The following is an 11,082-nucleotide window of genomic DNA, read 5'->3' as shown; positions in this document are numbered from 1 at the left end:
TCCTTTGTTTCTTTACCAACTGTCCGAATCCAATGGGAACCTGCATGGGTCGGGCTGCTGTGATAGTGGCTCTGGCCTTAGATACTGGCTTTACAGTGGGTTTTCCCATTAAGCTACAAAACTTCATTTAAATTGTTGCATATTGCTATAGTTCATTCATTTTTACTGTTTTGTAATATCTTGTTATATAAATAAATTGTAGTTTATTATTCTATTTTCTTCTCAATGGTCATTTAGGTTGTTTCCCATTTTTTTGTGATTAATAACAGAGTTACCAGCCACTTTTTGCAGGACCATGAGCTGAGGTTCTTTAGAACAAAGTGGGACTGCTATAAACCATCAGCCTTTCTCTTTATCTCAATCTGCCTCTGAATTCACTGTCGCAGGATTCACTGAATCACCAAGTAGACGATTTATTCAACCAATTTCATACTCTTCCTAAGAATAAATATTCAGAGTAACTTTCATGTTTTATGCCTACTACAAATGGAATACATTTTGAGCACAAAAACTGAGGAAAAATTCAGTCCACCTTGTGACTCAGCTTACTGAAAAAGAGAGAGAGAAAGAGGCATCTCCCAGACATGCTTCAGTAATATAGTCCATCAAGCACACCCCACAAGGTCACATGCATATTCGAAATGGATTACTGATACCTGCAAATCAGAAACTTGAGAGTGATACAATGTGAGCAGTTCCTCATTAGTTCTGGTACAAACTAGATGATCTTATTTGATTGTTTCACAGAAATAATACACACACAATAGATTTAAACACCCACATAGTACACCTACACACACACACACACACACACACACACGTACCGTGCTCATACATATCACTCAGTTGCAAATGCTTAAGTATATTTCCTCTGTTTGTATTAAGTACTTTTTTATTTGCTTACAGATCACACCGAGTTGGGGGAAGTCAGCCAAGTCGTAGTAGCAGCAATAGCAGCAGTACTAATAAGAGCAGTAGGGTAGTCGTGATAGTGGCAGTGTTAAGCCCAATCCGGAGGGACCTGAAACATTGAAGACACGAACAAGGTCTGTCGATTACACACCAAAGCTTTTTTGTCTAGCTTGGTCAAGTGGCAGCAACTCCCACAGAGGTCTGAGGGAGAGCGCGCTGGCTCTTTGTTCTACCTAGTTTTTATAGTTTTGTAAGTGGGAAGTACAGAAGCAAAAATTGTAATTAGGAGCCCTTTACCACTATTGGTTATAGTCATATGTCCTTTAACATGATAGGACCATGTTCAATTTGCAAGCCATACATCCTTTTGGAGAAAACAAAATTTACAAATCAACACATTGGTAGAAAGATGTCTCTTTACATATTAAAAGGCATTCCTATATTTTCTAGTGTTCATCCGCCATCTCTCTGTCCAGAGTCACACGTATTAACCACATGCATTTACATAGGAGAGGTAGTTTCCGTGGGGACAAATGCCCGCAAATGGCTCATAGTTATAAGAAAAGGTTTATTTTGGCTTTTCTCTTCCTGTACCTGGCTAGCCATTCACCCCTTTCCCCACAGGCATGGTGGAATGTCTGGGAATCCATGTTTTCCTCCCCTTTGCATTTACAATACAATGCCAAGGGCCATCCTGGTTATGCCAATTACACAGTACAGAGACTATTCTCACAATTTCTCTGCACACCTTAACCCAAATTAATAAAATATTCTCTAAGCCTCTTAAAATATTAATATTAATTCTGTAGTTTTTGGTACCTTACAACACCTGCGGGTGAAGTGGCTCAGTGGCTCCTCAGTAGTAATGATACCACCAGCTAACATTTCATGAGAGTTAAATGGTTCGCATGTATTTGCCAATTCAAACAAGCCAGCCCCGTGAAGTAACGCCCTTATTGTCTCTGCCTACAGGTAAGGACAATGAGGCACTGAAAGTTAAATGTATGCCCCATGTGTCTGTGAACAAATCATTCACCTCCTATAGGTAAGCCTTAGTTTTCTCATCTATAAACTGACAGAAATGACCTGGATGATATTTAATATTCTTTCAAGGTGTGTTATTCTTGGTATTTACATCCCTGGTACATTTTATCTCTGATCATCAATTCTTTCATTGGGACCAGATAAAATTATATTAGACATCATGTCAAAACAGAGTCATGTAATTGAATGTTATTTTAGGGTATTTGGGCTGCTATATATAAATAAGATATCATAGACCAGGTAGCTTCTAAACAACATAAATTTATTGTTCACAGTCCTGGAGGCTGGAAGTTCAAGATCAAGGTGCCAACATGATCAGATAAAAGCCCTCTTCCTGGGTATAGATTTCATGCTATGTGCTCATGTGACAGAAGGGCTAGGGAGTTCTGTGAGGTCTCTTTTATAAGAACACTAATCCCATTCATCAGGGTTCCATTCTCATGACCTAAGCAACTTCCAAAGGCTTACCTCTTAATATCATCAAATTGGGTATTGGCATTTCAACATACATACTTGGGGGGTGGGGTGCAGAAACACTCAGAGCACAGCAAATGTCCATGAGCTCACTGCCTGCACTTACCATTATCACCACTCTTAATATCTAACAAACTTGCCAAGAGACCACCTATCACAAAGGACAATACACAGATGAGATCCAGAAGAAAGATTGGGATGAAAATTTAAATTAAGTGTCTCTTTCCTTAGTGACAGAGGAGTGGTTCAAGCACTGTATCTTCCCAAAACATCAAGAAAATGAGCTTCATGGTTTAATATGTGTCTAGAGCAGGGGTAGTCAACCTTTTATACCTACTGCCCACTTTTGTATCTCTGTTAGTAGTAAAATTTTCTAACCACCCACCGGTTCTACAGTAATGGTGATTTATAAAGTAGGGAAGTAACTTTACTTTATAAAATTTATAAAGCAAAGTTACAGCAAGTTAAAGCATATAATAATAATTACTTACCAAGTACTTTATGTCAGATTTTCGCTATGTTTGGCAGAATAAATCTTTATAAAACAACTTACTATAGTTAAATCTATCTTTTTATTTATACTTTGGTTGCTCCGCTACTGCCCACCATGAAAGCTGGAATGCCCACTAGTGGGCGGTAGGGACCAGGTTGACTACCACTGGTCTAGAGGATACTTTTATAACCTGTCCATAGATCCGAGAAGAAATATGAATCCTGTACATAACACACAGTGAGCATTGAGAACTCACCCCATAGATATATTTACACAGAGTGGATATTGAAGGCTCCCAGCTGTGGAATCCCAAAACTGTGAGCTGTATTTATGTGCAGGGCTGCTAATCCCCGGTCCCAGCTCTGCTTCACTCTGTAGAAATACTTCGTCTCTGTAGACAAGTCCTTGTAAATCTCTCCTTGTCTAAGGATTTAGTTCACTGATTGTCAGCCATGAGCTACTTCATAAACAACTCACAGAGGAATAGAGCCTTCTGCTGAGCCTTTGGCGGGAGCCTGTTACACTAGATAACTTCTTAATGACTGTATTCCATTCTAACTTGGCTCCAGAGAGGGAAACTAAAAAGAAAGACAAGAGCCTTCCTTAATGCTCGCATTTTTTCATATTGCATCTACTGAAGCAAATTAGAAAAGATGGATAGAGGTTGCCTTTGCTGCTGGAACCCTAGGGCCTGATAACATGAAAATGGGCCAGTTGTTCATTGAAGTGATGATGATCTCGGCGGAAGGAACCATTGACATATGAAAAGACAAAGTTTCTAAACTGCAAATGACACAAAATCCACATCAATCTTATTTTTAACATCTTTACTCGACTGAGATGTTACTTTTTAATTCTGTTACACTTTGCAATGATTGCCCTCAATTTAATAAATTAAAATTAATATTCAGGAGAATGAATATTGGTTAAAGGGAACAGAAGTAGATGACTGAGCATACTTAAGACATTTTTAAGGAGATTTTACATCTACTCTGCTGCACTGAGAGATTACAGGAGGAATACCCTCTACAAGGAGAGCACCAGGAACAACTGTCGTTACTGACTGAATTCTAAACAGAGTGGCGTAAAGAGTTTCGCTGTGACATTGGTTGGAAGGCAGTTCCTGTGAAAGTCAAATCGGAGTTCCGAGAACTCTGACATGCAAGTCTCTTAAAGTAGAGATTTGAGGTACAGTAGCAGGAAATAATTCCCCACGATAATAATGCTAAAAATGTCAAAACTTGATGAAGTTAGCTTGCATGCAGGATACCTACATGATATCCACAAACTCCTGGTTCTAATTATTGTAGGCAAATTTTTGTTTACTTTGGATCAAAGCTTATATGCAGCAGAAGCCCACATCACTGATCTCCCCTTGACCCATTTGCTGGATTCACCAGACCTCCTCATTCTTCAGTGGAACATGGGGCAGATGACCTCACTGTCTCTATGACGGATGGCTAGTGGGCTCCTCTCTGGGACAGTGCACTCTGCTGCCCTCACCAACCGAGATGCATCCTCACCAGGGTCAGCTATATTCATCCCCACACCGAATTTTCTTCTTCTAAGAGTTATTTTATTTATTTCATTTTTACTGAGGTCTAACTGACATATAAAATTGTAAAATATTTAAAGTGCACATCATGGTAATTTGATAGATGTATGTACCTCCAAACTGGTTAATGGCAATTTGCACCTGTTATCACCACTGTGTAATTTAATTAAGGATAATGTAAATTGATGAACTGTGAGTCAACTAAGAGAGTTGTTCCCATTAAAACAAATGCAATGTTTCATGTATTCATGTCTCTGTTTTTATTTTGTTCATTCGTTAGATTCCATGTATCAGTGAGATCATGTGCTCCAATATATTCAATTTAAAAGTTAATTGAATGTTTTAAAAAGATTTGATAAAGTGCAGGTCACAAGAATCATTAATAAGTAGGATGTAGCGTATGAACAAGTAGCATCCTGGCACTCCATGACCACCCCTCCTCAGATATAGACAACCAAGAAAATGATTGGGGGAGGAATCTACTAGATTTCCTCACTCAGTTTACTTCTCAAGTAAATGAGGGAGGTCAGAAAGCTTTCTCTCTAAAGAGTCAGATAGTAAGTATTTTAGGCTTTGCAGGTCATAAGCTCTCTGTCACGGCTACTCTGTTCCATCACTACTGCATGAAAGCAGTCATAGACAACACCTAAATGACTGAGTGTGGCTATGTCCCAATGAAAGTCTAGTTAGAAACACTAAAATTTGAATTTCATATTATTTTTACGTGGCACAAAATTATTTATTTATCTTTTTAATTCAACCATTTAAAAAAATGCAATACCCATTCTTAGCTTGGGACTGTATGAAAAGAGATTGTAAGCTCAGTGTGGCTCATGTTATAGTTTGTGAGCCTTGATCTTGAGACCTTACTCCATTTAAGACAAGCAAAGACTGAAATCACAGAAGATGCATTTTGGGGTATGATTTATGTAAGAAAGAAGAAGTGACAGTTCAGTCAGTCAACCCTATTCAAAGAAAATGTCTTGAGTCTAGGTCAGGATATTGATGGATAACTGTATTCTTTAAGTTAAAATAAAATAGTTAAAGTACATGTGTGCCACTTTTAAGATCTTATGTTTAACACCCCCAATTGTAATTAATTAGTTATATAATTATTTGTTTAATGTCTGTTTAAGATCAGATAGGCAGGGACATGTCTGCCTATTTCACTGCTTAACTCTCAAGCACTGCCAAACGCTGTCATACTAGTTACTAAGTGCTTCATTCAATAACTACCTATGTAGCAAGTAGTTATTGAGCAAACTCCACGCTGGGTCCCTTTCCTGGCTCTGCGGATACCATAGTGAATGAGACAGACATTGTTGTTGGTCACATTCAATTAGTGAAAGACAGACAACACACAAACAGTTCTTCAATAAATAAGTGTTTAGTCACTATACAAGCCAATATTTTAAAAATCAACAGCTTATTATGAGATGGCTCTTCCCAAAAATATCAAACAGTTACCTAACAGAAATTCTCTTTTCTCTGCCTACTGTAGTATCTTGATATACCCTAAACAGAAAAACATTATTCAGTTGTTGTTCTTTCTCTGATGGAGTTAGTCAGTCAGTAGCCCAAAAGAAAGAGAAATTACTACTATATACTACTATCATTTCTCAGAAGAAACAATATCCCAAATGAAACATACATGTGGCTCAGGTTCAATGAGATGTTGATGATGCCTCACACACACCAACATGTCCATGCCCTAATCTCTGGAATCTGAGCATGGTACCTTATATGGCAAATATATATATATTGCAGATGTGATTATGGCTAAAGAAATGGAAATAGGGATATTATCCTGGATCATCCAGGTAAGCCCAATCTAATCACAAGAGCCCACAAAATAGGAGAATGTTTCTCAGCCAAAACCAGGGATGCTCCAGAAGAAAAGGTAAGAGATGTTGAAAGCATGAGAATCTACCTGCCATTGGTAGTTTGAAGATGGAGGGGACATGAACCAAGGCATACAGGTGGCCTCTCAGAGCTGGCAATGAACCTCAGCTGACAGCCAGAGAAGAAAACGGAACCGAATTCTGCCAACAACCTGAACAAACAAGGAAATAGATGACTTCTTAGCACTTCCTCAAAGGAATGCAGCCCAGCTGACACCTTGATTTTGGCCCATTGGGTTTCTAAACAGAGACCCAGTGATGTCTGCCAGACTTCTGTCTGCAGTAACAGTGAAATAATAAATTTGTTTTGTTTCATGCCACAAAATGTGTGGTAATCTGTTATAGCAGTGATTTCAAACTAATACAGGCTCTCTCTAAGAATGCCTTCAAACATCACTGTCCCTTCTGTGGAGAAAGGTATTTATGCCAAGAAAATCTAGTCTCCAGTGCCAGGTAATTCATTTAGCAATCTCTGTAATGATAGTATTTTTAAAAGAAACTTGTAATGTTAATTACCACCTAATTATTTCAAACAGGGTGTAATCATGAGCAATATTTCTAGAACATGCAATACAATTAAAGTTACAAAGTCACTTGGATTATGTGAGCAAAGCAATTGGATGATAAATACCGTCTTGCTGAATCAAGATTCTTACTTAGACTGATAATGGATTAATCTGTATGTAACTCACATAGCCCAATTACAACTTGTGTTTGACATTCTGTCTGCTTTCAGGGGGGAAAAAAGCATACTTTCCTGACAGCAAAAATTATCTGTCTTATGCAATTCAAAAACCACTCACTCTAATTCCCTGAGCTCCTGATTATGCCTTGTCCTGTACATGACTCCCCATTTCTTGCTGAGCCTGCTTCTTTGATTTAACAGTACAATATATCAAGACCTCCAAAAAAGAAGAGCGGTTGTTTTTAGAAGAGGAAATAAAAGGTTTTTGTTTATTTCTTACCTGAGGATATTTTTTTAGGAAGTCTGCAAGTCTCTGATCTGTATTGGACCTCTTGTTTTTCTTTCTTTCTTTCTTTCTTTCTTTCTTTCTTTCTTTCTTTCTTTCTTTCTTTCATCATCATGGAGTAGACTCAGGGAGATCGAACACAGTTATTACTCAAGTGTCCAGAGTTTGTAGGAATTGTGGGAGCAGAGATGAACAGCAAGCCCAGATTTGGGTAGGTGAATGGTAATGTGTCCAGGATATGACAGAACCAAACGAGAAAAGAAAAGGTAAGGAGTGCCACGTTGGAATCTAAAGGCATCTCTAACACTCCAGAGGAGACACATAAGCCACCTTTAGGAAAAGACCTGTTCATTTTGTCAGTTCATTTCTAGGAGTTTATACGGAGAAGAAACCACCTTCATGATGTGTCAATTACATAAAGAAAATGCTCAAAGTCTAGTCCCAAAGGGAGCGGTGGAGCTAAATAAGTCCTGAAGCACCATTCAAAATAACAGAAGTGGCAGGGGCCTCTGCACAGCCTGTTCTGCCTGTTTAGACAGTAGTATGCAGGAGTCAGCTCTTACAGGCTCACACACAACTACTGTTAGCATCTCTTTCCAACTCTGTTCAGTGCTATCACACCAGTATTTTGAAAGTATCTATGTTGGGAGTATTTACACCAGGGAAATCTGCAATTCTTACAAATCAGTGTTCTTGTTCTCAGAAAACCAGTGGTTAAACATAACAAGATATACACTGTTATCCCAGAAGTCTTCCTTTGGGCCTGTCCCTGCTTTATATAGCTGTCCTTCTCAGAAAACCTTCCCTAACTACCTGATATAAAATAGCACATGCACCATCCTTCTCTCTCTTAGTGGTCCTCAAACCTACTGCACCTTAGAAAGAACTAGGGCTTTATAGAATCTAGTAAAGCCTCACTCTGGGTCAATCAGATCAGAAACACCATGGGTAGCACTGAGCATAAGGCTGGGGTTTTTTTTAACTCCCTAGGAGACTCTAGTGTGAAGCCAAGGTCGAAAATCATTGTTCTGCCCACTTTCCAGCTTGTTCTTCAAAATGACTACCATTATCTGCAGTGATATATTCATGTGTTGCTCTCCTACTAGTAGAATGTAGGTGCATAATGACAGGAGACAACTCTCTGATTGTTCAACACTAAATCCCTTGAACCTAGAACCATGCCTGACATACAGGAGTCAGTAGATAACTCTTTGAGGAAGAAAGATAGGAAGAAGGAAGAGAAAAGAGGGAAAGAGTAGCTATATTTTGTACAGCTAGCATCTCTGGGAGTTTATTAAGTTGTTAACTGATCAATTTCTTCTCTGGGAAATTAGAGGCAAGAGAGATTCTGACCTAGTGGGAAACTGACTTTAGCAACACGGAAGCAGGCTGGGGCCTGAAGGAAAACATGACCAGTCGAAGACACACTATGAGAAGAGAAGCGCTAACAATCAATAGGTGAAATGATATCTGACAACCAAATTTAAGTCCTCTTATTCTGTTATTGCACAAACCAGCTTTGTGACAGGGTTCTCTGGGGACCAAAGGGACAGGCTCTGCTCATGCTTGGGATAAATGAGGGCAGGGAGAAGGGGAAATGACGTGGTGTTCAACTCCATTCGTGTCACAGTTGACATGAAAAGCACGCCTTGGAGTGGTGCAGGGTGCAAACTGCATGAGCATACCAGCGGCCTGGGAAGGAAAGCAACGGGGGAGCTGTGTTCTGAAATGGACGAAGTGACCAGGGAGGGCCCAGGGAAGGGATCCAGAGGCAGAGGCGAGAGAGCGAGGATGGATGAGTACCTCCCAGGAATCCTCAGAAACAGCTGGGAAAGCACTTGTACTTCCTGCAGCCAAGGGAGACAGGGTGCTCTCACCTGGGTGGTCTCCAGAAACCTGAAGACTTGGGTTTCATCTACTTGTTTTGTGAGCAAAAGTGGGCATGCACACAGCACACGGGGTGTGAGGCTGAAGCAGGTGAGCACTGGATGCGTTTCCAGCACTGCTCATGAGATGTGCCCCCGTAGCCTGAGAACTGCAGCTTAGAAGTCTGAGACCTTAAAGAACTAGAGGAAGGCTAGCTGAAAGCAATGAGGATGTGCTCCTTGAATGAAAAACTAAAATTTCAAACTGGGTCAACACTTAGCAAGAAAGGAAGGGCTCCTGTTGCTATACCAGAAAGAAAAATGCAAATATAGGCATACTTCAAAGATACCACGGTTCAGATCCAGACCTTCGCAATAAAGTGAGTACCGCAATGAAGGAAGTCAGAATCTTTTTGCTGGTGGAGGGTCTTGCCTATAAATTGAAAAAAAAAATGCAGTATCTTTTAAGTACTTGCCTGCACTTTACAGTTTTAATAGTTCCTAGGTTCTCAATCAATCTGTTCACAAGTCCTGAGAACCAGAGCTTCAGACCAGTGTCTGGGGGAATCTATTCAGAAAACCAAATGGCAGCTTGGTATAAAGAGCTCAGAACCATGAGCTGAGACTTGTTCTCAGATAGAGAGCATGCCAGTGGACATTTCTGAATCAGTCTTCCCATGTCTACCATTTCAGATGATAGTTGTGAGAAATCAAACGAGCCTGGCTTATGAATAGGAGATGCCCACTGGGATTCACCTGTCTTGGCCACAAGGGGGCGCCAGGGTAGGGGGAGGGAGGAGACAAAGAAAGCAGGAAGTTCAGAAGACCAGGACAAGACACTGTCTGCTTGCAGACCAATAGTATGGAAATGAGAACAAGCCTCGCCACAACCCGGGGAAATAAGAAAATTGTCATGAGCAACAACAACTGAGCATAACAGTGGGAGCTTGGATCTTGGGAGCCCTGATTTTGTTTGATTGCACCTGCCTCCTTCTTAACAGCACCCTGTTTTAGCCTTTTCCCCCAGTCAACCCTCAGCAGAACAACACTTTTATCACACACTTGAATTGACTGACTAATAAGTAGCTATTGCTAGAATGTGCTCCCCGCAGCTGGAAGCGGAAGGCTGGAGCCTGGACCGTGCCTGAGAGAGCTGAGCAGCCCACTGTGGCGTGGACAGCTGACAGCACTGGCCGCCATTACCAGATGAGAACCTGACATGAGAGAACACCAGCTTGAAGGTGCCTGGGGCCTTGTCCAATAGGGCTGCCCAAAGGGGCAGAGGGACCCACAGAAGGCTGGAACTAAATGCTGAATTTCTAGGGACTGTGAAGGACCCATCAGTAGAGCAGGAAATACACACTCCTTAGTCAAAAGAAGTCTGGAGCAAGGTCCCCAGCATGACAATCTCTAAAATAAACTTCAGTGTCACATTAGAGAGGGGGAAAAAAAATCAGTTTTAAGTAGCCACCTTAGCAATGAATGAGAAACCAGCTTAAGAAAGGACAAGTTCAAGTCAGACCTTTTCCATCTCCTTCTCAATCTTCCCTCTGAACTTGGAAGGAGTCAGCAACGAGCCAGCAAGCTGGCGAGAAAGGAGAAACCCAGAAAAGATTCTACCACGCTTCTTTCTGTTCCCCTGCCAGCTGCCAGCCCGAGGCAAGCCCCAAATGAAGAAAAGGAGAAAGTCTGACATGAAACATCATTATTTAACAGCTTAGAGCTGACATTCTAATTTCTGGGTTCAAGCCTTGTTTGCAATGTAGCAACCTGAGAACTTTCTAATACCTAAGAGGGATCAGCAAAGTCCCTTGCGTAGGGAGGCAGGGGCAAGGGAACATTTTCTCCACCAAATAAACCTCAAAGG

The sequence above is a fragment of the Saccopteryx bilineata genome, chromosome 1 (assembly GCF_036850765.1).
Source record: "Saccopteryx bilineata isolate mSacBil1 chromosome 1, mSacBil1_pri_phased_curated, whole genome shotgun sequence".
NCBI lineage: Eukaryota > Metazoa > Chordata > Mammalia > Chiroptera > Emballonuridae > Saccopteryx > Saccopteryx bilineata.
Note: the sequence above shows the minus strand (reverse complement) of the source record.